Below are 26,658 nucleotides of genomic sequence, written 5' to 3'. Positions count from 1 at the left end.
GAAACCACATTGCAAGATTTTCGCTAAGGTTTTGTTAGCATTCATATGCCCTCCACAAGGTGACGAGTGGCACATTATGATAACATCTTCAATATCATCTTCCGGAAACACCTTATAAAAAGGCCATGAACACTTTGTTTAAAAAAAAGGGGTCGTCCTAAAATTATTGGCGAACATCATGAAGAAACTTCCTTTTTTGTTGATAGGAGAGGTCGGGAGGAAGAATAGAGCAAGACAAATAGTTTTCAATGTCCAACCATGATGCCGGTGCTTGAAGAATAGCAAATAGTTGATCATCCGGAAATAAATCCTCGATTGGGAAGTTATCAAGATCACCTACAAAGATAGGCAACAGTGAAAGATGATTGACCACAACATTTTCGGCACTCTTCTTATTTCTAATCTCAATGTCATAGTCTTGCAAGAGTAAGGCCCACCATATCAATCTTGGCTTTGGTTCCTTCTTAGACAAGAAGTAGTTCAAGGCCGAATGGTCGGTGAAGACTATGACTTTAGATCCCAACAAGTAGGACCTAAACTTCTTAATTGCATGAACAATGGCTAGAAACTCCTTTTCCGTGGTTGTGTAATTTCTTTGTGCCTTATCCAATGTTTTGCTAGTATAATAGATAGCATGGAGCTTCTTGTCCTTCCTTTGTCCAAGAAAGAACCCAATGGAAAAATCCGAAGCATCACACATGAGCTCGAAAGGAAGCTCCCAATTAGGGGGTTGAATGATAGGATCCAAAATCAAGGCCTCTTTAAACCTATCAAATGCTAGCAAACAATCATTAGTAAACACAAAAGGGGCATCCTTTACCAACAATTGAGTGAGCAGCTTTGCGATTTTTGAAAAATCCTTTATGAACCAGCAGTAAAAACCCGCGTGTCCAAGAAAGCTCCTTATCCTCTTCACATTTGTAGGGGGTGGGAGGCTCTCAATTACCTCAATCTTGGCACGATATATTTCAATACCCCTACTAGAAATCACATGACCAAGAACAATTTCCTCTTCTACCATGAAATGACATTTTTCCCAATTCAAAACTAAGTTCATCCTCCAATCCTAGTGGTCACTTCCCAAACTCAACGGTTGTGAACCCAAAGTAGCAAGCTAAGTCTATTACTTTGAGATCGGGGAAAGGTTATGAAGGGCCGGTTATGAGTGAAGAGGAGCCACAAAAGAGAGATGATGGAGTTGCGGTGATAGGTGAGGATGATTTTTGAAATGAAATAGTTGATGTTGAGAAAAAAGTGCAGCAAAAGAGTGATGAGGGAGCCACAAAGAAAAATGAGGGAGATGAGAAAATAATAGAAAAGCCCCCCATGAGAGTATACAAGCCCCACATTCCATTTCCTCATAGAATTGTAGAGAAGAAGTTGAATGAGAAGTTTTCAAAATTTCTTAAAGTCATGAGAGGACTTCAAGTGAATATCCCCTTTATGCTATGTCACAAATGCCTATCTATACAAAATTTTTGAAGGATCTTCTATCCAACAAGAGTAGGCTTGAAGAGAGTGCAACCATCTCCCTTCCTAAGGAAGTGAGTGCAATAATTCAAAACAAGCTTCCTCAAAAGCTTGGTGACCCCTGTAGCTATGCAATACCGGTGAAGATTGGAGATTTGAAAGCTATGGATGCTTTGTGTGATCTTGGGGCAAGTGTGAGTTTGATGCCCTATTCTATTGCAAAGAGTTTGAATGTTGGAGACTTGAAGCCAACAAGAATGTCCTTACAATTGGCCGACCGTATAGTTAGGCTACCTTAGGGAATTCTTGAGGATGTACCGGTTCAAGTTGGAAGAGTATTTGTGCCATGTGATTTTGTAGTAATGGAGATGGAAGAAGATACAAGGGTACCCCTCATTTTGGGGAGACCATTTTTTAACATCCTAGGAGTGGTGATTGGTATGAAATAAGGAAGATTGAACTTGAATGTGGGAGATGAGAAGATTTCATTTTCATGCTCACAAAATTTGAAAAAGCCATTGATTGCTGAAGTTCATAGGATTGATACATTGGAGAGGGACTTAGAAGAGTTCCAAGAAAGATTGTTTGAAGGGGATCCCTTACAAGCTATCCTAACGGGAGGCTTAGTTGAGGAGGGTGAAGAAGAAAATGGGTATGATCTCTTACTCAACCAACCTTTAGTCCACGATGAAATGAAATTTGGAGTGTTTAACGTGGAAGTAAAAGAGGAGAGGACTACGCCTCCTCTTAAGGTTGAACTTAACCCCTTCCCCCTCTACCTAAATATGCTTATCTTGATGATAGTGAGAGTTATCCCGTTATTGTTAATGTTAAGCTCGATGATATCTCTCTTGAGAAACTCCTAGTTGTTTTAAGGGAGTATAGAGATGTCATTGGGTACAAAATTGATAACATTAAGGGGATAAGTCCTACCATATGCGTGTATAAGATTCTACTTGATGATGATCATGCTTCCTTGATTGAGCACCAAAGAAGGATAAATCCAAACATGAAGGAAGTAGTGAAAAAAGAAGTTTTAAAACTTCTTGAAGCGGGCATAATCTACCCTATCTCCGATAATAAATGGATTGGCCCGGTTCAAGTTGTGCCTAAAAAAGGAGGCATGACCATCATAAAAAATGACAAGGGTGGGACCATTGCTACGAGGTCGGTCACCGGGTGGAGGATGTGCATTGATTATCGAAAATTAAATAAATCCACCCGGAAAGACCACTTCCTGCTCCCCTTCATTGAACAAATATTGGAAAGACTAGCATCACATAGTCGTTATTGCTTCTTGGATGGATACTCAGGATTCTTCCAAATCCCAATCCAACCTGAGGATCAAGAAAAGACTAAAAGATTATAGAGAGGCCTCTCCTCTCAAGAAATTTCGATTCTGCCTCACAAGCAGAATGTTAAGGAATGAGGAGAAGAGGGCTCTCCGAAGTACAGGAGAGGCCTCTCCTTCGGAGCGGCCTCTCTAGGTTCTGTCACGGCCGCACCTAGGGTATCCAAGAATTACTGTATTCGATAGGCGCAGCCTCTCCTCTCACCTGTCGAGCTAGGGGTTCCTGCCTTGTTTCTTCTATATATATATATATATATATATAAACACAACTCTAAACCAGTAAAAACCAACCCCCGCTCTATCTTTCACTTTTTCACACTCTTTCACTCACCATATTCACTCAAACCCTCATTTTTCTCTCTAAAAACACCTCAAACACTCACCATCTCTCATCAAATCCTCACCATTCTACTCAAAATTTCTCACAAAAATTCACAAATCCTCAACCCTCACCACATTTCCAACACATAGAACCCAATTTTTCACATTCTCAAGCAAGAAAAAGGAAACCCCCAAATTCACCATTCATTTGAAGAACAAGAAGTGGGTCTGTAGGGAATATTTCAAGCATTAACCCCAAGCTTGAACCCCACTGTGATCATACACTTAAGCATGGTGGCGTCCAAAGGGAAGGAAGCTAGAGCAAAAGAGTCGCCAACAAGTTTTAGGAACTTGTAAACCATTCACAAGGTGAAGTTTACACCCCTTAACGATCCATGAGATCGTCAACTCCAAAAGGTATTGAACCAAATAGGGTTCGGGGATGAAGGTACAAATCCAACCTAAAAGAGATTGAACCTGCCCTAAATAGGCCTCTACTTCATTCTTCTCGTATTCATGTGCGTTTTCTGACTAACATGCAATCAATAAGTTAACCCTAAACCTGTTCATCTATGTTGGTTGAATTTAATGCACAAATAAACTATTATTGGCGATTACTTGAATTATAATCAAATTAACCCTAAACAAGATTATTAATTATCTTATTAAGCGTGATTACAAGTACAAATTCCCTTTAAACATGCATAAAAGGCGTGATCAAGCAATAACAATAAATATAATATAAGATCAAGCAACATAATAACAATCAACATCAATCATAATAATGCTAATAATAAAACTTAAATATAATAGCAAGATCCTAGGCATGATACTAACAAGATTAATAACAAACCCTAGCATGTCACTAAGTAATAAAAATCAAAGCTTTAGCCCTAACATGATACTAACATGATATTAGAAAAGAGGAAGCATCCTAAACATGATACTAGAAAGCAATAAGATTACATACTTTGATGCCTCGTATCTCTTTCTAATAACAAAATACACGCGTTAGTAACTTCAAGGAAAATATAAAATCAAAGAATTAAATCAAATAATTGAAAGAGAGATTTGGGACCAAACCCTTAGAAATATCAAACCTTTCACGTCTAGGGCGAAGGCAACTTCGAACTCGGCTAGGTGTGTCTAGATCTCGTGAATGCGGAATTGTGTAAGAGGGAAGGTTTAGAAAAAGAATAGAGAGAAAAAGCTTCTAGCTTTAGAGAGAAAGATGATGATTGTTGTAGATTGAGAATTGATGAGAATTCGTGAATAAAAACGGAGGTTCAGGACCCTATTTATAAGAAAACAGTCTGAAAATAGGTAGAATTCAATAAGAAATAAAACTCCACGCCGTCGCTGCAAAACCGACCTTGTCGCCAAGCGACAGGGTCTATTGCGTGGCGACAAGGCTTGTCGCGTGGCGACAGGCCTTGTCGTCTGGCGACAGCCTGGACTTCTACGCGCTTTCAACACGGAGTCCACATATGAATCAAAATCAATTTGTAAAGTCCGTATGAAACTGAAATCGTATCTTTCATAAAATAATATTTTATTCCAAATAAAACTTATCAAAATATGATTATTAATTCTAATCTTATTAGGATTAAAGAGAACCTTCTAGAGAATTCTAGAAGACTATAATCAATTCTAATAACTTAGGAATAATAATTAACATTGGGCCCTCCCCTAGATCATTGGGCCGCAAGTAAAGATCAAACCGAGCCCAGTTTAGTATTTTGGCCATAACTTCCTCATTATTCATCGGAATTGGGCTTATAATATATTGTTGGAAAGCTCTTTGCAAGCCCCATCCAACTACACTATTATTGGACCCTTGTCGTGGACCAAACTAAACTGGATTGGCTGTTTTTCATAAAATAGAATTGTTTTCGAAAATAGAAAGAAAGAATTTAATAAAAACCAACCGCAACACTTGACCTTTCACATTTTCACCTTATTCGATAATCATTCGACGCAAAAGGTATTCATCAGTGGGTTTGGTTTTGAGGAGACACATTTGGGTGTCTACAGGGTCAACAAATTTGAAGCAAGGAGGTTCGAAATGGAGCAAGGATAAGCAAATTTAGAGTATTTTCATACTCTAAGGGGTATAATTTCTTTCTTTTCTTCACTTCCCTCTTGAATCCTAGGGTTATTCTTGATTATTTCTTCAATTTGGTAAATTGGTGTGTTATTTCTCATTCTTGTGTGTGAAATTGTGGAATACATTGTTGATATTGTGAGTATAGTGCTACATTGTCTACTATGTTGTGGAAATTGTGATTGGTGAACTTGAAAAAATTGTGAGAATAATTTGTGAAATAATCATTGTCCAAGTTTGGTTGATTGTTGTTGGTTATTGATAATTGTTGTTGTGAGTGACTTGTTGGTGTTGAATTGAATTTGTTGTTGGTGAAATTTGATTGAATTTAAAAAAAGAAGTTATGGTATTTGGGAAGAGAAAGTCAAAAGCCACTACTCCATCTTCCTCTACCACAAATGTACATGAACCCAACCAACCACCAATAATTAAGATCTTACCCATCTACAAATCCGCCCACGCCGATCTCAAAAAAAGAAAAATCCTACCAACAAAATTCTACGACCAAAGATCTTGCCAAACCCTTGGGATAAATGTAGGAGTACGGAAAGTGGCTGAAAATTTTGGGTGGCTAGAGTTTTTAAGCAAGCGAGAGCAAAATTATGCCGATCTCACCCTTGAATTCCTTTCCTCCGTCAAAGCCACTAAAATTTCCCAAGAAGGGGAATTCCCCGAATTCAAAATCACATTTTGAATGTTTAATGCCGAGAGGACTTTAACTCTCAAAAGATTAAATGAGATTTTTGGATGGAATCCCTTGAACTATGTCTTTGATCCCTTGAACAAAAATGTAAGACATTGATGCAATGATAAACCGTTCCTTCATTAAGGTTTCTAACAACACTCCTTCTTTCAAAACCAAATTAAGCCTAGCTAGCCATATGTATAGCCCGGTTCTTCGCACCTTTCATAGACTAATGGGCTATGCATGTTACTCAAAAAAGGATCTAGGCAAGTTCACAAGAGAGGAAATAAAAGTCCTCTACATAGCTTCGAGGTTTGAGAGAGATTTTGATGGGCAAGTCAACACGGGGCTTAGGTTCATTATTAGAGGCATTAATTTGAGAGAAAAAGAAGAGATGAATGGGGATATACAATGTGGAGGTATGATAACTATCATAGCTAAAGCTCTTAATTTTGAACACCATCTTAGCTTGATGAAACCGGTGGATGGCTCTAATACCTTGGACATTGATGCAATGATAAACTGTTCCTTCATTAAGATTTCTAACCGCGACGACATCTATAGTTGGAGAGTGAAGGGTAGGTACCATCGCTACCTTCCCTCTCTTTACTTGACCCAAACTGTGGGTGCGGCCACTACTTGGGCGATTCCTCATGAGCCTTTGCTTTCGGGAGACAACATTCCCGAGATAGAGCCACCACTACCCCTACCTAGGAGAGCACCTACAAGAGAGCCTAAGAGGGTTAGCACTTCCACCGTACCCGACTACTTAGTAGGTTCCTCTTCCTCTTCCCCATTTGATCTTGAGTCTGCATTAGGAAACTTGAACCTCATGCATTCACAGCATTTAAAATATCAAAGTTATGTAGCGCAACAATCATACCAGCGCCAAGTTGAAAGGGGCGATTTCCCCCCTACCTCAACTATCAATCCTAACCGACCCATTCAAGAGGGTCCCGTGCCGGGTGGGTGCAACAACCAAGCCACATACCCATATTGGCAAGAGCCACGTAGCACCTTGACCGAGCCTCACTCCTACCCACCCTATGACTACACCCAACCCAGGGGTAGTGATTATAGAGGCGATCCTAGCTACTTTACATCCCCGACCCACTAGTGAGTCTAGTTCTTCATCCTCCGCTTCCCTATACCCGGAGACACATAACTATTTGTATAGGGGGTGTTATGGTTTCCCACCCGGCTATGAGGGTGGATGGGGAACTCATGGGATGCCGGATTACGGTCATTACCGTAGTCAACCAAACTACGATTTGCCCCCCTACACCGATGCCCCTCCTCCGGGTACCCTACGCGACGTTGACCCTAATTATAACTTTGTTTACTCACCCGGGAAAGCCCAAATTAGAGCAGATGATGATGAGGATGACGATATGGATGAGGAGTAGGCACCTCTTTTACCATACCCTACCCCTCTTTTCTTATCTAGGGACACCAAGGCCGGTGTCAAAGCCTAGCTTGGGGGGTGCTTTACATTATTTTTACTTATTTGGGGATGGTAAGTGCCTAGCTTGGGGGAGTGTTTTGTGTCTGAGCTCTTGAGGTTGGTTGTTAGTGTTGATTTTTTTGTGCTTGTTGATTGTGCTTATTTGGTTGTTCTTTTTGACACATTTGTCGCATGTTATGTGAGCTTTGTGAGGATGAATATGGTATGTGAGATGCTAAGGGCCATTAAAAGCCTTCTTGGTTTTGTGGTTGGTCTTGAATTAGTATAATTGTATTTTGATGTGGTTTCCCTCATTGTTCTCATATGCATGTGTCTTAGAGTATTTATCCTAACCATGACTTTGATTATTCACTCTCTTGGCATGTCTTGTTTGATGATGGTGATGATTCCATGATAATGATTGTTGGGTTGGAAGTTGATTTGATGAGATTATTGATGATTCATCCTCCCTTTTTAATCCAAAGCCCTTAAATCCAAATTTGCTTCCTTGAAATCCAAATTCCTTGTCATGTGAATATTAGTTTTCCCTCTCTAGTTAGTGATGTGAATATTCTAGTAATTAAAAAAAATTAAAAAAAGAATTGAAAAATGAAAAAAAAATTCCCAAGGATGAAACTCAAATGATGATTCTTATGTGATTCCCTTGTTTGACTCTAGAGTGATGAGTAGTTAGTAAAAAAAAAATGTGTATGTAAGAGTTGGGGTCATCTAGAAATTTATTAACCTTGATTGCAGAAGTGTATATGAAATAAAAGCCGATGAATGCTCAATTGCATGTCTAGTCTAGGATATTGCTTAATTTGCTCGAAGTAGGATATGTTTGAGTTAAATTGCAGTCCTGTGTGCCCTTGATGCGTTTCCCACTCTCCCCGAAGCAAAGCTTTACTAGAGACTTGGTTATGTGTGTAATGTATGAAATAAGTGGCATAATAAGCCACAAGTTATCAATAAAAGAAAGAGCATCTCACAGTTAAAAGAGGCTAGAGCATTGAATGAAATGAAAAAAAAAATAAGAGAGAAAAATGAAATGAAAAAAAAAATATAAGAGAGAGCTCCAAAAATTACCAAAGAAAAAACATTCTCCCTTAAGAGGTCAATTTATGGTTGCCTCCCACACTTTCTCTTTTTATTTATGTAATGTAAAAGTCTCAGAATAGTGTGGTTAGGGGGTGTCTACGCGCATCTTGGGAGGTGGACTAGTATTTTGCAATTTTATAACTGAAAGAGAGCTTGTTAAAAACCTTGAAATAGCTAGATGTAGGTGCTCTAATGAACTAGTAAGAAGCTTAAGTAAGTGTCCTAATGCAATCTTGCTTTATTTTTTTCTCTACCCCTAACTCTTGTGTACATTGATTAGTTCTTCATGAATTAAAGTTGCTCTTTATCCTTACTTGTGTTTCACATCCCGATGAGTTGACTTGGGCAAATAAAAATGAGGATATATATAGTTTGATAGTTTTGTTGTGGTTTGTGTGAGTTGTGGGTTAAGCTCAATGGAAACCTATAGACACCAAATTGTGTCACCCCAACCCAAACCCAGTGATGAACATCTTTCACATCATTGATTATCGAACAAAGAAAAATGTGAAAGAGTCTCGTGATGCACTTGTTTTGAATAAAAATACTTCTTTTTGTTTACGAAAATATTTCTTTTCGTACCCTGTTTATGAAAAACGTCTAGTCTAGTTTAGTTTGGTCAATGATAAGGGTCCAATAATTGTGTAGTTGTATGGGGTTTGAAAAGAGTTTTCCAACGATATATTATAAACCCAATTCCGATGAATAATGAGAAAGTTATGGCCAAAATACTAAACTAGGATCAAACCGGATTTTACCTACGGCCTACTAATGATCATGTGCAGGGTCCAAAGGTTTAATCCCATTCCTAAAATAATTAGGATTAATTAGAATCTTCTATTAGTTTCTAAATGATCTTAATTATCCTTTTTTGAAAAGATAAGATCAAAGAGTTTGAAATTGAATAAAACTTCTCTTTTTTAGAGTCCTTGTTCTGTGCGAAATGGAATATGTTCGGATACTATTTTTGTGTCTCTTAATTTTTACCCAAATATTATATGATTGGATAGATCTTGAAATTATCTTTCCAATGATATATTATAATATTAATTCCGAGCTATAACAAAAAGATATGAAAGAAATACGAAACTTTATCCAAAACTGACATCCTTCCACTATTTCGGCAATATCTTTTATTCTACAAAATATTTAAATCTGATTCTAATTTCATTGGAAATTAGACTGAAAGAGCTTACCAACGACATATTATATGCCTTATTTAGACTTCTGGATCAAAAGTTATGATAAAAATAATATCCACAAAAAAACTGTTTTTATCGCGCAACGATAATCCTATCTTGCAGGCAACCTCACATTGGGGTGCGGCTAGAATAAAATGCATTCACATTTACATACATATTCACGCATGATCATATCAAGGGATCACCAATTCTCATTAATATCCATTCAGAGCTTGACTTAGGGACTTGATCCCTACGTCATTAGCCTACCTAGCCTAAGAGTCACCACTATTTGACTCTTTTCAAAATATTTTTCGATACACTTAGCCTTTGCAGCTTAACTTTAGTGTCACTTTCACACACATCACAGATACATGACCAAATAATCCTTGGAATCCTTTTTCATGGTATCTTAACACAAGCATACCTTGTCATCTTAGAGTCACTTATTATCATAATCATCATTGCATCACAAAGAATGAAGAATTTAGTTTCCGCGCCTAAGTTGCTAATGTACTTTCATCATCGAATCATCAATTGAGATAGCCTAGGATATTATAATCCTTGCTCCATGAGATACAATGTCACCTAGGATCGAATCATCAATTGATTGTATGTTAGTCAGAAAGCGCACATGAATATGAGAAGAATAAAGTAGAGGCCTATTTAGGGCAGGTTCAATCTCTTTTAGGTTGGATTTGTACCTTCATCCCCGAATATCCAGTCATGGTTCTAGACCACTATGGAGTTAGTGATCTCATGGATCATGAAGGGGTGTAACCTTCACCCTGTGAACAGTTTACAAGTTCCTAAAACTTGTTAGCGAGTCTTTTGCTCTAGCTTCCTTCCCTTTAGACGCCTCCATGCTTAAGTGTATGATCACAGTGGGGCTCAAGTGTGGGATGCTTGAAATATTCCCTATAGTTTTTGGCAACTCCATTGGGGAGGATTTCTATTTCATTTCCTAAAATTTATTTTGGCAATAATTTAGAATAGGTGGATGAGACTCGAAAAGTTCTAAGTATTCATGTGCGTAATTTTGATTGACATTATTGGCATAAGCATAAAAAGGTTCGAATTGGAAAAACCATCCGTAATGCGTAAAAAACACAGGCTTTTTACACGTAGGAAAATTGGGAAATATCTTTCACAACTAGAATCGAAAAAACGCTGCAAAAACTGGAAAATTCTAAGAACACAGAAACCTGCTGAGGCATGTAGGAACTAGCACTGAGAAAACAGTGCCCACCGTAGTGCGATGGCTCTGTCACGATGCGATAGCAATATCGCGACGCGGCATGGCCATCTCCTCACAATGGTCCTTGTTGTCTTACACCATGTTTTTCCAATACCGAGCCAGAAATCTGCCTTCTTGCTTTGACTGGTTCTAGTACTATTTGCTCGATTTTACTTCCTGATTGAGTTTTTCCCTCTTTTCTGAACCCATATGTGTTCTACATATGGCTATAACCTTCTAGGAATTCACACTCCATCTACCCAATCGAACGCTCATTGCAACGAAGGGTATATCCGAGTTTGTGAATTCACCAAACCATGGAAGCAAGTGTAACTTGCGAGGTCCCATCCATACGCGCCAACCCTTCCAAAGGTAAGGCTTCCGCGCGATGCATCCGGACTCATAAACATGGACCCTGTTCAACTACCATAATCCTTGAAGTTTAGAGAACTAGAGCCATGGTTAGGTTGCAAACTCATTGCATCATATTGTGACTGTTTGACTACTTGTGCATTATTTACTTGTACATATTTATACGTGATTAAACTAACCGTTTGGTTTGACTTGTGATTATAAATATGCTTAAATAAGCTAACCAATGACTAAAAGACTTTGCTTAATTAATTGATTAATTAATTTGAGCTAAAAAATATATGTCTAAAATCGAGTCATAGTTCCTTTGAGTCAACCCGGATTTTTAATTCCCGTATACTGCACAAGCGTCAACTTGTTTTGGTCATAGCCGGAGTTCTAGGAAGAATTACGAGTCGTACGACCTATGGATCTGTAGCCCCGAGTTTTATCCTTCATTTGGCACTAGTTTTCGTCCAATTCGGAGACACAGATCAAAAGTTATGACTAAAATACTACAGCTTGTCCAGTTTAGTGCACATACGTGAGGTCTTAACTTAGTCTTTGTTCGAGTCTAATCACATGTTTAGTCACATGGTCATGACACGAGTCTTGAACATATCACTTACACTCACTAGTCAAAGCACACACTTTATATATGTCTCACCATGACCATGTCTTAGGTCCATGCAAGAGTCTTCCTTTCTGTCATTTGAGTTGGGGGTCCACTCTATTCCTAAATTCTTCCTAAAACATCTCTCCATTTATATCATCTTTCCACTCTCCACATGATTTCACCATACATATCATTCCCCTCATTCTTCCATGATCTCTTCCCATCCATTGCATGTTTAATTGAGTTTGAGTCAAAATAATTAATAATAAACATCCATGACTTCCCTTTCCAAAGCACTTGGTCAAGGAAAAAAGGACGACTAATCAAAGACAACACCTTCGTTCAAGTTCTACTCTTCGATAAGCCCATCAGACACAGGAAAAAGTTCGTACTAGTGGCTACCCAACAGGAAGTTGATGAGTTGAAACAAAACATGACTAACTTGACCGAGATGATCAAAACTCTCGCTCTTCAAGTCAATGATCCTAGTAAACAACGACAGCTCGAGCGAATGGAAGAAAGCTTGAGCAAAATCTCCAATGATTACAAGTTTCAGGGGATAGCTCACAAGGGGTCTCGGTGGACAAGGAATTTCTTCCGCAGAAATTCAATGCCAATAACATCCCTAAATTCAAACTAACTGATAACCCTTATTTTCATTTAAGAGCTTTCGAAACTATAATGAATATTAAGGGAATTGATAGGAAAGCTTTCCACTCGTTCTCACTATCTTTAGAAACCGTTTGTCAACAATGGTTCTTCTCCCTTGATAAAGAGAAAATGTCCTCTTGGGACTCTATAACAAACGCTTTCATTGATAGATACAAGTGCAACATTCAAGTTGAAACTGACCATAGGGAACTTGAAATGCTAAAGCAAAAGGAAAACGAAGGATTCACTTCCTTTTTCAACAAATGGAGAGAAACTTCCTTTAGGATGGTAGAGGTTCCTACTGAAAAGGAGTCCGTAAGAATGTTTATCAAGAATCTTGTTACGAGTACTCAAAATAAAAAACCAACATTCCTAAACTAGGTGAAGTAAATCCAGGGACTCCCATATGCTCATTCATGACTCCACCTGAAAATAGTCAACACTGCTTACCATTACGGTAAATAAGGCGAACCAAAACAAATAGGAAATACGGATTAGAAAAATATGCTAAGTACGATAAGTGCAAGATAAGTAAACTCAATTTATTTGCAAACATGCTTTTAAAACCAATTCCAATAATTAATCCAATAAATTCCAAACTCATGATTCAAAACCAATTCTTAAATATTCTCAAAACAATTCTAATAACTCAATAATAATGATTAATAAAATCAATGATTTTCGAAAACTCAATCTCCTCTCTAAGTGTGCACACCCCCCAAGCTAGTCTCATACTATTTCAAGGCTATTCTTGGAGAAAAACTAGGTCATACAAAATCCATAGCCTTCAATGAATCTGCATAGTGGGATTGATATAATAAACATGCTTGTAAAGCTTTTTAAATAAATAATTCAATAAATCCTCATAAAATTCTGCTTTAAATAAAATCAACCTTTATAATAGGTTAACTCAAAACTCTTTTTGTACTTAATTTCAACATGCTTCAAAATTAAATCAACCTTTTAATAAATACTTGAGAATTAAATCTCATATAAATAACTTTTCAAAATCAATAACTTTCCTTTGAAAAAGACCTTTTATTTAATTCAACAAACTTTTCAAATCAATTTCTTTAATTCAAACCATTCAAAACATGATATGAAAATCAATCCTTTAAAAATACATTTATTAAAACAAATATTTAAATCAATACCTCCAAACATACTTTATTTCATAAATCATAATTCAAATCAATTTAATTCAATCACCAATAAATCATATAAAACATGCCATTCAAAGTATCTATCCACCTAAACGTACCTTGATTCTAAATATCAATCAACACTTCGCACTTTCAAAGTTCAATCACGAATACACCTTGCAAATAACATAACCATAAGTTTATCACAACATAAACTCAAATCTAATGTGCATGGACTTCAAAACTCTTTTAAAATAATACTTTAATATAAAATTATAGCTTTGACATATGTCTGTATTTTAGAAAACTAACCATGAATAAGATAAAGGAATAGGATTAAAGAGAATTGAATTTTCGTTGGAAATAATAGGCAGAACTTGCAGAGGCCATAACTCCTTCAATATAACTCCGAATTGGGTCATTTTTGAGCCTAACCTCAAGGATTTTTCGAGAGGAACAATCTTTTATGAAACATCAATTTCCAAAAACTGACCAGAAGTGCCCGAAAAGTGGCTTCAAAGGTATACGGGCTGATTTATGGGAAAAAAAAAGGAGAAGAAAAGTATGAAAAGGTTTAGGGAAAAGAAGAAGAAGAGAGAAGAAGAGAATTGGGTTTTGGTGTGAAGAATATAAGAGGTATGAAGGATGTATTTGTAGGCTCATGAATGAAAGAATGTAGAAAGAATTATGGTAAAAAGAATTAAGGAAATTATTTGGAGAAGAGAGTTAAAGAGTTATGGAAAGTTTAATATTATGGTGACTAAGAATAATTAATTTAAGGAATGTGTGTTGTCATGAAATATAATATGACAAAAGAGATTACTTGGGGAATAATCAAGGAAAAAATAAGGTAGAAAATAAGATGATAAAATATTTAGGAGATGGAGAAATAAAATCTAGGAAAATAAGAGATTTTAATGAGATAATTAAAAATATAACTGTAGGGAATATTTCAAGCCATCCCACACTTGAGCCCCACTGTGATCATACACTTAAGCATGGTGGCATCCAAAGGGAAGGAAGTTAGAGCAAAAGAGTCGCCAACAAGTTTTAGGAACTTGTAAACCGTTCACAGGGTGAAGGTTACACCCCTTAACGATCCATGAGATAGTCAACTCCAATAGGTCTGGAACCAAGACTGGAAGTTCGGGGATGAAGGTACAAATCCAACCTAAAAGAGATTGAACCTGCCCTAAATAGGCCTCTACTTTATTCTACTCGTATTCATGTACGCTTTCTAACTAACATGCAATCAATAGGTTAACCCTAAACCTGTTTAATCTATGTTGGTTGAATATAATGCACAAGAAAAACTATTATTGGCGATCACTTGAATTATAATCATATTAGCCCTAAACAAGATTATTAATTATCTTATTAAGCGAGATTACAAGTACAAATTCCCTTTAAACATGCATAAAAGGTGTGATCAAGCAATAACAATAATAAGCATCAAGCAATATAATAACAAATCATCATAATAACAATTATTATAACAATCATAATAATCATTATCATAATCATGTTAAAGCATAATATTAATAGCAAGATCCTAGTCATGATACTAACAAGATTAATAACAAATCCTAGCATGTCACTAAGCATTAAAAATCAAAGCTTTGGCCCTAACATGATACTAACATGCTATTGATATGATATTAGAAAGCATAGGAAGCACCCTAAACATGATACTAGAAAGCAATAATAAAACTCAATTATCAATGCTAATCATATTAGGATTCAAAAGAACCTTCTAGAAGATTCTAGAAGACTATAATCAATCCTAATTGTATTAGGAATGATAAATCATAATGGGCCCTCCTCTAGATCATTGGGCTGCATATAAAGGTCTAACCGGGCCCAGTTTAGTATTTTTGCCATAACTTCCTCATTATTCATCGGAATTGGGCTTATAATATATCTTTGGAAAGCTCTTTTCGAGCCCAATCCAACTACACTATTATTGGACCCTTTCCATGGACCAAACTAAACTGGATTGGCTATTTTCATAAAATAGGTTTTCGAAAACAGAGAGAAATAAAAACTAACCGCAACACTAGACTTTCCACACTTTCACTTCATTCGATTATGATTCGACGTGAAAAGTATTCATCACCGGGTTTGGTTTTGGGGAGACACATTTGGGTGTCTACAGAAGCCCCCACTTTGACTGAGTTTGGAGAAACGCAAGTTTCGAAAACGAAAGTCAAAGTAGCGATAGGGACGGAGAATGATTCAGAACGTTCTGCGATCCTAAACCATCCTTGTAACGCCGATACCTGCAAAGTGGCGTTAGTTAAAACAGATAAAAGAGTTAAGAAACGCGTATCTTGCACCGTCAAGCACACGTCTCTGGAGTAACCGATTTTTGTTGTTGCATTGCTGTTGTGACAACCTTCCACAAGCTAGGGAACGCCATCTTGCTGTTTTTGACGATCTCTCTCAAGCTAGGGGATATCGCCTGAAGACTTCTACACTTGTAACTGCCTCCAATTTCCGCTGTGATATTCTTCTGCAAGCTAGAGAACACTATCGAAGATTGCTTCGCTTGAAACAATCTTCCACCGCCTTGTGACCATCTTCCGCAAGCCAGGGAACATGATCGAAGATAACTTCACTTGAAATCACCTCCAGTTGTTTGTGACAACCCTCCGCAAGTTAGGGAACGTCGTCGACCAATGCTGCTACATCTCGAGCCTTTTTCCTTGAATCATAGTGACGACCTTCCCAATCATAGCAAAGTCGTCAAAGACCACCTCATCACGAACCGCTCTTCTCAAATCTTGGTGACAACCTCTACAATCTTAGCGAACGCCGTCGAAGATTGCCCATCTCGTGCTATCTTCTCAAATCTTGGTGACAACCTCTACAATCTTAGCAAACGCCGTCGAAGACCACTCATCTCGTGCTATCTTCTCAAATCTTGGTGACAACCTCCACAATCTTAGCGAATGCTATCAAAGACCTCCCATCTCGTGCTATCTTCTCAAATCTTAATGACAACCTCCATAATCTTAGCGAATGCTGTCGAAGACCGCCCATCTCGTGCTATCTTCTCAAATCTTAATGACAACCTCCACAATCTTAGCGAATGCTGTCGAAGATAACTTTGCTTGAAGCCATCCTCAGTTTTTTGACAACCTTCCATATTCTAGGGAACGCTGTCGAAGATAACTTCACTTGAAGTCATCCTCAGTTGTTACGATAATGTTCCAAAGAAAATTACCGAAGATCAACGCTTGTTGATCTTAAAGCTCGCTTGAACTTTGCTGTTGCATATTTTTTGCTGTAATTTCCGCGGTGCCAATACGTAAAATTTTTTGCTGTAATTTCCGCGGTGCCAATACATCGGCGCATTTTTGCTGTTTGTGAACCATTATGTCGGTGCCTTCTGCTGCTTGTGAACCATTACGTCGGTGCCTTTGCGATGAGTCAATGTTTAGGCTCTTTAAGCTAAGTGAGACGATCTTTCATCAGGTCGATCACCTATTGTGATTGTAATTGAGCCGATTACTTAATCATGTCAAATTGCTTGTAGGGGCTAACTGGCGTACCAAGGAACCCGAAATTGCTGCATAAGGTCCACATAGTCACTTATGAGGGCTATGTATCCTGTCGCCGCACTGGCGCACACTGGAAATTACTGTCGTTGTAATTCTGCTCTGTCGCCAGTCGACATATGTTGTCTATAGGAGACATCCTTGTCGTCTGGAGCTGGAGTCGGGTCTTCCTTATTTTGTTCTTGCTGCTGCTGTTTGTTTCTCGGTTTCGCTCCGAACTTTGAACTTGGTCGTTTCCTTTCAACCAAATCTGCTCAAATCTTTTGTAAATTAAAGCTCTTCATCTCTAATTTACTGATCTATGTAACTCCTCTCATCTTGGAAGAATCTCATGTGTCATATTCGCGGTTTTTCGAAAAAATCCGGGAATGTTCTTGCTTGCTGGGATGCACCTGCATTTATATTTTGGACTATAGGACTTTGCTTATCTTTCTTTAGGGTTGACCTAAGACTTAGTGTTGCCTGACTCATTGACTTGACATGACTCAAGTTATAAACTTGAATTAATGATAACTCACTTCGTGTGACTCGTGTGTGCATAGTGTTGACTCGTGAAGCTCGATATGTACATGACTCGAAATGCAGAAAAGCAAAAATTTCCGTCATTTTTGTGGAGGGTACCGACTTTCTCCCGAAAAAGAAAGACGTAAAAAGGAAGAAGTTTTTGATGGTGCATGTTGAATGAGCTTAGTCAAACGTTGTTTGACACTATCTCTCAAGGTGCAAGGATTAACTCATCCTAGGCTATCTCAATTGTTGACTCAATGATGAAAGTATTTGGGTAACTTAGGCACGGAGGCTAAGCACTTCATACTTTGTGATGCAATGATGAGTGATAAGTTATTTTGTTATGACAAGGCATGCTTCAATGTTTTTTAAGATTTCATGACAAAGGGTTCCTAAGGGAAGGACTATTTGGTCATGTATCTGTGATGTGTGTGATAGTGACACTAAAGTTAGGCCGCAAGGGCTAAGTGTATGGATAGATATTATTTCAAGAAGAGTCAAATGATGGTGACTCTTAGGCTAGGTAAGTTAATAATTTAGGGATCAAGCCCCCAAGTCTAGCTCTAAATGAATAAGGATGAGCATTGGAGATCCTTTGATATGATCATGGTGTGAGTGTGTGAATGTGAATATGAATGTATGTTTATTACGGCCGCTCCCCTTTGTGAGGTTGCCGACGTATCCGTTAGGAATCAAGTTGAACGTAGCTCTAGCCCAACCTCGCACAAGTGTGTGTATACCTCAAAGAGGTCTTTTGAGGGTTGTAACGTGGTTAGGCTAAAGGTTAGAGAAGAAAGGGGATAAAGGCTCAAGACCCTAGATAAGCCCCCTAAGGTGTGCAACCTTGCTTTTGAATCTTTATATTTTTTATGCTTACGTTTTCTCATTTTTGAATTCTCTTTTATGTTTTTGCTCTCTCTTTTTTTTGCTTTTGCATTTTTTTTTATAAGTGTGGGCAATCCCGATCATGCGGTCTATCACGCACTTGGCATTCATGTTTCTCAGGCACGGTACCGAGCACTCGATAAGAGACGCAATTTGAGACGTGTTCATATCAAAGACATTTTCATATCAAAGACATTGGAACACTTGCCTTTTTGTACACTTTTATTACTTTATTCTTTTGAAATTTTTATAAAATCACTCAAGCTTTTATTCTTTGAAAATTGCATAAATTGCACATTATCCCATCCCAAGGTTAGGTAGATGTGGGTTGAAGAAAGAAAGGCCTATAGTTAGGTGAGGCTCAAAGTGGTTTATCAAAAAAAAGATTGTACATTTGAAGGGTGAAAGGTGATATGATGTGGCTACAAGGGGTGCCTCTAATCACTGGTATACCTTGTGCTTAGTTCGACACATTTTTTTTTAAATGCAATGCAATGATCATATGCTAGGAAATAAATGCTCATTTTATTAGAAGGGAAAAAGAAAAATTCTACAAAATAAGATCTAAGGAAAATAAAAGGTGTCTATGCTAGACTTATTGGGGAAGGGAAAAAATGAAAAAGAAAAAGAGGTCATGAAATCTTGTGTTCAAGCTCGCCTTATATCTTTTGCTTTATCATCACCCAGTCTTCTTGTTAGCTAGAGGCAATGGGATCTTGTTTGCTTCTATGAGATCTTGAATGAGAGTTTGAAACCTGTAGCATTCATCGGTGGTGTGACCATTTCCTTGATGGTACTTGCAATAAGAATTGGGATACCATCTCGAAGATCGCTTTTCTGGTGTTGGATCCTCGGTTGGGCCAATAGGTTTGATTAATCCTCGATCATAGAGACGATCGAAAGCAACATCATAGGTCATTCCAATGGGTGTGAGTTCTCTTTTGGGTTTCTTTTTAGATCCTTGATTACCCATGGCTAAGACACCGTTATGGTTAAAGATACTAACATTGTTACTAGAGTGGGCGTTTTGGGAAGAAGAAGGATTGTCGTTCTTCTTTCCTTTCCAGCCACTGTGGTTACTATTGTTAGCAGCTTTTTGCTTTGCGAGGTCATCTTCGATCTCGATGCCTATGTCATAGACGGCCTTGAAAGTATTCAAGTTGTGTTGATATTTTAAGTGCTTTGAATACTTTTCTTGTAAATTTTTTATGAACATCCTCACGGATTCTTTTTCAGTAGGGACTTCAATCATTTTAGCGAAAGTTTCCCTCCACTTGTTGAAGAAGGAGGTGAACCCTTCGTTTTCTTTTTGTTTTAGCATCTCAAGTTGTCTATGGTCGGTTTCAATTTGCATATTACACTTATGTCTATCAATGAAAGCATTTTTTATTCCATCCCAGGTAGAGGTCTTCTCTTTATCAAGGGAGAAGAACCAATGTTGACAAATGGTTTCAAGAGATAGCGAGAACAAAGAGTGAAAAATATTCTTATCAATCCCTTTAATGTTCATTACAGTTTCAAAGGCCCTTAAATGAAAGTAAGGATTGTCAGTTGGCTTAAACTTAGGGATGTCATTGGCATTGAATTTCTGCAGAAGAAGCTCCTTGTCCACTGAGATCCCTTGTGAGCTAATGCCCTGGAATCTATAGTCATTGGATATTTGGTCAAGCTTTCTTGCATGAGCTCCATTTGTTGTTGTTTCACAGGATCATTGATTTAGAGGGTTAAAGCCTTCAACACCTCAGTCACGTTAGCCATTTCCTTCTTAAGCTCATTGACTTCTTCTTGACTTGCCATTATCTTCTTAGCTTTTCTTTTTCGACCGACTGGTTTATCAAAAAGTTGAACTTGAACGAAGGTGTTGTCCTTGATTAATCGCCCTTCTCTCCTTGACCAAGTACTATGGAAAGGGAAATTAGGGATAAGTTTTTTATTATTTATTTTGACTCAGGCTCTATTCAACATGGGAGAGAATGTGGAAGAGAATAGGAATAGATTGGACCCCCCACTCGAATGACAGAAGACGACTCATGCATGAACCTAAGACATGGTCATGGTGACATATACAAAGTGTGTGCTAAGACTAGTGGGTGTAGGTGACATGCTTTGACTCTTGTGTATGACCATGAGACTAAGTGCTTATACTCAATTAAGGACTAAATATGACTACTGCTATTAACAAAATGACCAAACTGATTAATAAACTGTTTAATTAGACTCGTCGTGATGACTCAAGCAAGAAACTGAACTGTCTCCAAAGCAACAGGACTGTTGCCGCACTCTGCAGTGCAGCGCCAGACGACAAGGTTGTCGCCAGGCGTTGCACAGTAGCGTTTGGCGCTGCAACCCAGATTTTTACGCCATTACTGGAACATCGATCTGGAACTGATTTCAGTATTTTTACTCTAAAGGGACATGCCTAAAGTCGTACTAAGTCAGTTTGGTTAATTTATTAGCCTTTAATTAGTCTAATTAATTAATTAATTAATTAGGCAAAGTCCTTTTAGTCATTAATTAGTTTATTTAGACTTAATCACAAGTCAAACAAACAGTTAGGAAAAACACATAGAGTATGCACAAGCAAAGAATGCACAAGTAGTCACAATATGATGCAATGAGTTTGCAACCTAACCATGGCTCTAGTTCTCTAAAGTTCAGGATATGGGTTAGTCAAAGAGGGTCCATGGTTATGAGTCCGGATGCACCGCGCAGAAGCCTTACCTTTGGAAGGGTTGACGTGAGTGGATGGGACCCCGTGAGTTAAACTCGCTTCCATAGTTTGGTGAATTCAACATTCTCGGATGTACCCTTTGTTGCTCAGAGCGTTCAATCAGGTAGATGGAGCATGAATTCCCAGAGGGTTATGTCCATATGTAGAACACATATGGGTTTCAGAAAAGTGAGAAAAACTCAATCAAGAAGTAGAATCGAGCAAACAGTGCTAGAACTGGTCGAAATTAGAACTCATATTTCTGGCTCTGTATTGGAAGAACGCAGCGCCAGCCAACAGAGACTGTCGCCGCGATATAGCCCTGTCACCTGGCGATAGAATTGTCGCTCGGCGACAGGCTCTGTTTTCTAGACGCCAATTCCTAAATGCCTCAACAGCTTTCTATGTTCGTAAAATTTTCCAGTTTTTCGCAGCATTATTTCGGTTCTAGTTGTGAAACTCATAAAACTCATAAAACTCAATTATCAATGCTAATAACATTAGGATTCAAAAGAATCTTCTAGAAGATTCTAGAAGACTATAATCAACCTAATTGCATTAGGAATGATAAATCATAATGGGCCCTCCTCTAGATCATCGGGCCGCATATAAAGGTCTAATCGGGCCCACTTTAGTATTTTGGCCATAACTTCCTCATTATTCATCGGAATTGGGCTTATAATATATCGTTGGAAAGCTCTTTTCGAGCCCAATCCAACTACACTATTATTGGAACCTTGCCATGGACCAAACTAAACTGGATTGGCTATTTTCATAAAATAGGTTTTCGAAAACAGATAGAAAGAAGAGAAATAAAAACTAACCGCAACACTAGATTTTCCACACTTTCACTTCATTCGATTATGATTTGACGTGAAAAGTATTCATCACCGGGTTTGGTTTTGGGGAGATACATTTGGGTGTCTACAATAACCAAAATAAGTCACCCAAAAATCCATCATGATGGCCGAAAGTATGAGCTTTCCTAAGCACATATTTTCGGACCTCCCTTTAGATATTTAGGGAAATAATTTGCTAATTTTAAGGAATTAAAAATAATTGTGTAAATAATATTTATTATGTAAAATAATTAATTAATAAAATTCCTATTATTCACTAAATAAAATAACTAAGAAATCAGATTTTCTATACATAGAACCGAAAATCATAGTAATTAAATGAGGAATTTTCGGCCATCTTAAATAAATAATAAAATATAATTTTATTTAATTAAAATATCCGGAATATATATAAATAATCCTATTTTTAAATAAAATAAATGGATGATAAATCTTATCCAAAATCCAAAATAAAAATTGAGTTTTAAAATACTTTTGGCGCCAAAATTTGAATATCATTTTGGCTCCAAAAATTTCAAATAGAAAAATAAATTATTTAAAATACCCTTTTTATAAAATACTAATTAATTAATTAATTAGAAAATACGTTTCAAAAAATACAGGGTATTACAAAAATGCATTCACATTAACATACATATTCACGCATGATCATATCAAGGGATCATCAATGCTCATCAATATCCATTTAGAGCTAGAGTTAGGGGCTTGATCCCTACGTCATTAGCCTACCTAGCCTAACAGTCACCACTATTTGACTCTTTTCAAAATATTTTTCCATACACTTAGCCTTTGCAGCTTAACTTTAGTGTCACTTTCACACACATCACAGATACATGACCAAATAATCCTTCCCTTAGGAATCCTTTGTCATGAAATCTTAACACAACGTTGAAGCATACCTTGTCATCTTAGAGTCACTCATTATCATAATCATCATCATTGCATCACAAAGAATGAAGAATTTAGCCTCCGCACCTAAGTTACTTACGTACTTTCATCATCGAATCATCAATTGAGATAGCCTAGGATGTTGTTCAACATGCATGCACCATCAAACACTTCACTTCATACTTTTTTGGCGACTTTCTTTTTCGGGAGAACGTCAATACTGTAGACACCTGATTGTGTCTCCCCAAAAACCAAACCTAGTGATGAATATCTTTCACGTCATTGATTATCGAACAAGGTGAAATGTGAAAAGTTTTGTGATGCGGTTGTTTTAGTAAAAATACTTCTTTCTGTTTTCGAAATATTTCTTTTCTCACTCTATTTTTATGAAAATTCCCAGTCTAGTTTAGTTTGGTCCATGATAATGGTCCGATAATAGTGTAGTTGGATGGGGCTTGAAAAGAGCTTTCCAACGATATATTATAAGCCCAATTCTGATGAATAATGAGGAAGTTATGGCCAAAATACTAAATTGGGCCCGAAATGAATTTTATATACGGCCCAATGATCAAGTGGAGGGCCCATTAATTATTATTCATAAAGTCATTAGGATTGATTGTGATTTTCTAGAATAATCTAGAAGGTTATCTTAAATTCTAGTGGAATTAGGGTTAATAATTATATCTTTTAGAAAAGTAAAGAATTTTATTTGGAAGAAAACAAGTGTGTTGAAAGAATTAAATCTGGTTTTAAAAGATAAGCACGGACGTTAATTAGTCTAATTTAATTAGATTAAGGACTCTGTACGGCTTTGAGTTAGCGCGTGAACCATCGCGAAACGACAGAGCAATCGCATCGCGATGGGAGCAGTTTTACTCCGAATGGAATTCAATCTTTTTCTGATCGTTTCGGGACCTTTTTCCTTATAAATAGGGTCGTATTTCCCCGTTTTTAGGCATTCACAATCATCAACAATCATCTTTCTCTTCTCTTCTCTCTCTTGAGCAATAGCTTATTCTTTCTCCCTCTTTCTAGCCTAGCCTTTTTACAAACACAATACCGCATTCACGAGTTCTAGACACACCTAGACAAGTTCGAAATTGCCTTCGCCCTAGACGTGAAAGGTTGATAATTTCTGAGGGTTTGGTCCCAAATCCTTATTTCAATTATTTAAATTAATTATTTTTATTTAATATTTTCCTTGAAGTTACTAACGCGTAGGGCTGTACACAGTTTGGTCTGGACCGTAACCAAACCAGACCAAACCGCATTTTAGCGGTTTGGTTTGGTTTACGGTTTGGAAAAATACGGTTTGGTTTCGATTTTTGGGGAAATATGGTTTGCGGTTTGGTTTTTCGAAAATTATAAACCAAACCAAACCGTAAACCAGTAAACCGCATTTTAATATTTATATAATTTTTAATTAAATTAAAATAGTTATTATATATTATAAAAAAATAAAAAAAAATAAAAAAAACACATGAAAAATCATTAGAAGACTATACGGTCAGTATACTACTATACTTTATACTCATTCTCAAATATCAATACTTAAAATTCAATAGGTCATATAACTCATATTGCTCTTATTGTGTTAGCACTTAGCACTTGATTAGTTGGTTGTTATTTTTATTGAAACTTTGTAGTAAAATTTAATCCCTTTGGGCTAATTATTTAAACTTTATTATAAATTTATTAATATTTGACAATTTTTAAGGAAAAAATGTCGTTTCATCATAAACCGCAAACCAAACCGCACCAAACTGCATTATTATGGTTTGGTTTGGTTTGGTTTCAATACTAATATGGTTTGGTTTGGTTTGAAAATTGACCAAACCGTATTTTGCGATTTGCTTTGGTTTAGACGCAAACCACACCAAACCAGACCATGTTCACCCCTACTAACGCGTGTGTATTGTTTTGATAGAAAGAGATACGAGGCAACAAAGTAAGTAGTTTTATTGCTTTATTTCTTTCTAAAGCATGTTTATATTATATTAATTCCTAGTACCATGTTAGGATGTTATTTATCGCTTTCTAGTACCTTATTAGGATGTCTTTTATTGCTTTCTAGTATCATACTTAGGTTGCTTCCTATTTCTTCTATCATGTTAGTATCATGTTAGGGATAAAGCTTTGATCTTTAATGCTTAGTGACATGCTAGGATTTGTTATTAATCTTTTTAGTATCATGCCTAGGATCTTGCTAATATTATTATGCTTTGAAAATATTAATTATTATGATGATAATGATTTTTTGTGTCAATATATTTATATGTTGCTTGATATTTGTGTTATTGCTTGATCACGCCCTCTCTTGCAGGATTAATGGGAATTTGTACTTGAAATCACGCTTAATAAGATAATTAATAATTTTATTTAGGCTAATATGATTTTAATTCAAGTAATCGCCAATAATAGTTTTGTTTATGCATTAATATTCAACCAACATAGATTAAATAGGTTTTAAGATTAATATATTGATTGTATGTTAGTCAAAAAGCGCACATGAATATGTTAAGAATAAAGTAAAGGCCTATTTTTAGGGCAGGTTCAATCTCTTTTAGGTTGGATTTGTACCTTCATCCCCGAATATCCAGTCATGGTTCCAGACCACTATGGATTTAGCAATCTCATGGATCATGAAGGGGGTAACCTTCACCCTGTGAACGGTTTACAAGTTCCTAAAACTTGTTGGCGACTCTTTTTCTCCAGCTTTTTTCCCTTTGGACGCCACCATGCTTAAGTGTATGATCACAGTGGGGCTCAAGTGTGGGAGCTTGAAATATTCCCTACAGGTACCCTCAACAAAAATGACGGAATATTTTTGCTTTTTTTGCATTTTCGAGTCACACGAGCACAATCACAATACAATGCACACACGAGTCATGTACATTGAGTCATGTCGTGTCACAACACATTGAGTTGAGTTAATTTAAACACATCGAGTCACAAGTACACTAAATCTTAAGTCAACCTTAAGTCAACTAAATCATAATGAGTCAAATACATCAAAACCTTGAGTCAACCTCAAGTCAAAGCAATCACAATGATTTAAGCATACCAAGCCTTAGGTCTACCCTAAGAAAACACCAGCAAAGTCTTTTGGCAATGTTTCATTTTACAGAATACAACCAATCATTGAAGCTCCTGTTCGCAGTCAACCGAACGATCTGAACAAACATTCAAAGCTCTTGTGTTCAGAGACGCGTGGACATTCCTATCAAAGGTCTTTTGTTCAGAGACGCGTGGACATATCAATCAAGCTCTTTTGCTCAGAGACGCGTGGGCATCCTATCAAGGCTCTTTTGTTCAGAGACGCGTGGACATATCAATCAAGCTCTTTTGCTCATAGACGCGTGGGCATCCTATCAAAGCTCTTTGTTCAGAGACGCGTGGACATCTCCCCTAAGCTCCATTGTTTAGAGACGAGTGAACATCCCTAATCAACAACTCTTTTTTCAGAGACACGTGGACATATCATCAAAAGCTCTTTTTTCAAAGACGCGTGGACATATCATCAAAAGCTCTTTGTTCAGAGACGAGTGAACATTTCTCAAAAAAGGCTCTTTTGTTCAGAGACGCGTGGACATCTCA

The sequence above is a fragment of the Chenopodium album genome, chromosome 14 (genome assembly GCF_948465745.1).
Source record: "Chenopodium album chromosome 14, dcCheAlbu1.1, whole genome shotgun sequence".
NCBI classification, from domain to species: domain Eukaryota; kingdom Viridiplantae; phylum Streptophyta; class Magnoliopsida; order Caryophyllales; family Amaranthaceae; genus Chenopodium; species Chenopodium album.
Note: the sequence above shows the minus strand (reverse complement) of the source record.